The sequence below is a fragment of the Octodon degus genome, unplaced genomic scaffold, assembly GCF_000260255.1.
Source record: "Octodon degus isolate 3935 unplaced genomic scaffold, OctDeg1.0 scaffold00005, whole genome shotgun sequence".
Lineage (NCBI taxonomy): Eukaryota > Metazoa > Chordata > Mammalia > Rodentia > Octodontidae > Octodon > Octodon degus.
The window spans coordinates 18,611,260-18,615,670 of NW_004524581.1; positions in this window are offsets into that span (position 1 = coordinate 18,611,260).

A 4,411-nucleotide genomic window follows, 5' to 3' on the forward strand; every position below is an offset into this window, starting at 1 on the left:
AAAGACAAGGCAGGAGGCATTACAATTCCTGACTTGAAATTATACTACAAGGCTACTGTGATAAAATCAGCATGGTACTGGCAACAAAATAGACTTGAGGATCAATGGAATAGATTAGAAGATGCTGAAGCCCCTATGAACACACTCAGTCACCTTATCTTTGACAAAGGGACCAAACATGTTCACTAAAAGAAAGATGGCCTCTTTAACAAATAGTGCTGAAAAAACTGGCTCTCTACGTGCTGAAAACTGAAACTTGACCCAGTTCTGTCACCATGCAATAAGCTAAAGTCAAAATGGATTAAAGATCTAAACATTAAAACAGAATCACTAAATCACCTGGAAGAGAAAGTAGGAGGAACTCTTGAAGACATAGGGGTAGGCAAAGAGTTCATGAACTAAAATCAAATTGCATGGGAAACTGTTGAAACAATCAACAACTGGGACCTGCTCTTATTTAGAAATTGTTGCACATCAAAAGAAATTACCAACAAAGTGAAAAGGCCACCCACTTATTTGGAAAATATGAGAAATAAGTACTCAGACAAAGGTCTGCTCTCTAGAATTTATAAAGAGTTAAAAAACACTAGGGTCCCAAAATTTAAAGACCCAATTCAGAAATGGCCATCCGAGATGAACACACGCTTCTCAGAGGATGAAATTAAAGAAGCAAATAAATATATGAAAAAAAGCTCCATATCACTAGCCATCCGTGAAATGCAAATTAAAACAACAATGAGATATCATCTCACCCCAGAAAGAATGGCTATCATAAAGAAATCACCCAACAACAAATGTTGGAGAGGCTGTGGGGAAAAAGGAACCCTTTTCCACTGCTGGTGGGAATGTAGACTGGTGCAAACATTATGGAAATCAGTGTGGAGACACCTTAGAAAAGTTGGACTGGAAATCCCATTTAAACCAGCTAATCCTCTACTGGGAATTTTCCCAGAGGATTTGAAGACATCATATCATAGGGATATCTGTGTGCCTATGTTTATATCAGCACAATTTGCGATAGCCAAATCTTGGAAACAACCAAGATGCCCATCACCTGAGGAATGGTTGAAAAAGATGTTGTATTTTTACACAATGGAGTATTACTCAGTTATAAGGAATGGTAAACTCAAAGCCTTTATATTGAAGTGGATGCTACTTGAGCATATACTTATAAGTGAAATAAACCAGACACACTTGTGTAAATATTGTATAGTTTCCCTAGTCTAAGAACTCAAAAGAAGAAATACAAATAGAAAAGTATAATACAAGTAAAATGAAATCAGGATCTCAGGGACTAACTAGTCAAGAGAGGGAAAAGAGAAGAGCTAGGAAACATGACAATGTCAAACCATACAGTTATATGTATAAGATGGGAAGGGAATAATCCTGAGAATCTCCAGAAGATTTTTGAATCTAGCAGTTAATTGGAAGGATTCTCACCCTGACTGACTATATATACAGATACCTGTTTACTAAGCAACTGCACTGCAGATGGTAATCTGTAATAGTAGTTTTATGCTTGGATTGCATATGATTCTGGTCTTCTGAATACAGGCTGCTTGTCATGACATGCCAGTTGCTGTTGTGCTGTCTCTTGGGTAGATGATTGTTCAAAAAGAAGGGTGTGGCGAATGAAGACAAGAGATAGGAAAAGGAATATTATGGGACTGTCCTGCTTCAAGGTTGTATATGGTTAGATTTTTGGACTTATGTGTAAATATAAGAAGTATATAATTCTTTATGCCTATTTAAAAATATATTCTAATTTGAAAATATTTTTTCATCATATTCTATAGGGACTTAAATTTCAACATATCACTACTTGATGAAAAATACCTGTTCCATGTTATGGCTAAGATGTTTGATATTCAGCAGAGAGTGAGGTTAAGCTTAACAGCCTAGGTTATATGGGAATAACAGTAAGCTTCTGTTCTGGAGCATTAACAACCTAAGTATGCAGACGAAAATGAGAGAAAAAGGAGGGCCTCAAGGAAAGCCAACATTTTGACCCTAGCCTTCCAAGGGCAATTAAGACTGAGGACATATGAGAACTTGTACTGTAACATCATGTAATTTGGTAGTGTCCCAAATTTTCTGATCAGGGAGATTATGGGTCCAAAGAGGAAAGTGATCAATGATGTAGTGTGCCTAAGGAGAGTCACATGGAGAGAAAGCATTCTCTCAGGCTTTCACGGGGAGCACATTGGCCATGCAATGTCTGTGATTCATCCACATGGTTGACACTGACAGGAGTTCTACAATATAAGGTGTAGGATCTCAGGAAATTTCCTGAGGGGATTTCACTGACTTTATCAGACCCAAAAGCTACAACTCTTGTTGCATAGTTCCTGCTTTACCTTGGTCTTAACCATCCAACAGAAAAGTATAAAAACGCAGTATAAGAAGTAAAGCCATGGTGTTATGTTGAGCTTTACGGGACTCAGGTCAACAATTTCTGACATTGCCAGTGAAGTGGAAGACCCAATACTATTATGGACTACTGAACTCTTTTGGAATATTTTGCTGAGTTTACACACCTATGATATTTAAATGATGGAACTTAACAAAAAAAGGGGATACAGATGAATGACCATTTTGTGTCAGTGTATTCAAAGTGGTTAGGATAGATATATAGTTACATTCTCTTAATGAACAGAGGGATTTGTTCTAATGGTGTTTGTAAGTAGAATATCAAGTCTGCATCTTCTACAGCAATTAACCACTAGAAAGAATGTATGCAATGTGTTAATTTTTGAAACTGTCCTACCAATTTGGTTTGAAACTATCTCATTGCTATTTGTTTCTCAATAAAATTATGGAAAAAATAATAAAAATAAAAAACCCTAAGAACCTGAATCTTTTAAAATATCTCCATATTGGAAATCTTAGGCATTATGATTTTTTAAAAAGTATTTAGTACAGGGTCTACAGGTTCTATAGGGTCTCATTATGTAGATCAGACTCATGGTGATTCTTCTGTTTTCAGGCTCCCAGGTACAGGGATTACATTTAGGACATGGTGCCCAGTCTCAATTGTCATCTAAGTGCATTGAGGTTTTGGGGTGAGGCCAGCATGGCATGCTGGAGATTGGAACCTGGCTGCTGCACTCTGCCTAAGCAGGTGCTTTAGTCTGCTGAACTATCTGATTGCTCACCCTCCCTTTCTAAATCTAAAGACAACTTTTTTGTCTTTAGGATGGGAACATTCTCTTTAATTATCATCTTAAGGAAAAAATATAAAAACTTTTTTTTTAGTGTCAATTGTAATGGAGAGAGAACCACTCTATTTTCTTTCCCTTTCCCCCCCTCCTTTGGTAGTAGGTTTTGAACTTATAACCTTGTGTTTGCAAGGCAGTGCTATTACTTTGAGCTACAGCTGCAGCCCTATTTTCTGTTTTTATCCCCCATAATTTTATTGAGAGACAAATAGCAATGAGACAGTTTCAAATCAAATTGGTAGGACAGTGTCAATGATTAGCACATTGCATACTGTCTTCCTAGTGGTTATTTGCTGCACAAGATGCAGACATTATATCCTATTTACAAACACTATTAGAACAAGGTCCTCTATTCATTAAGAGAATGTAACTATATATCTATCCCAACCATTTTGAATACACAGATACAAAATGGATATTCGTTTATATATCCTCTTTTTTGTTTAGTTCCGTCATTTGAAAATTATAGATGTGCTAACTCAGCAAAAATATTCTAAAAGAGTCCAGTTATCCATAATAGTATTGGCTCTTCTGCTTGACTGGCAGTGTCAGAAAGTGTTGACCTGCGATCCCTACAGTTCAAAATAACACCATGGCTTTACTTCTTATACTTCGTTTTTATACTTTTCTGTTGGATGGTTAAGATCAAGCTAAAGCAAGACCTATGCAACAAAAGTTGTAGCTTTTGGATCTGATAAGGTCAGTTAAATCCCCTCAGGATTTATCCTGAGACTCTGTACCTCAGATTGTAGATCCTTTGTCAATGTCAGCCATGTGGATGAGTCACGGCCATTGCTTGGCCAATGTGCTCCCCGTGAAAGCCTGAGAGAATGTTTTCTCTCCATGTGATTGTCCTTAGGCACACTCTACATCATCAATCACTTTCCTCTTTGGCCCAATAATCTCCTGGGTCAGAAAATTTGGGACACTACCGAGTTACATGACATTACAGTACAAGTTCTCATATGTCCTGAGTCTAATTGACCTTAGAAGGCTAGGGCCAAAATGTAGGCTTTCCTTGAGGCCTTCCTTTTTCTCTAATTTTCATCTGCAAACTTAGGTTGTTAACGCTCCAGAAGAGAAGCTTTTCATTATTACCATACAACCTAGGCTGTTAAGCTTAACCTTACTATCTATCTGAATATCAAACATCGTAGCCATAACACGGAACAGGTATTTTTCATCAAGTATTG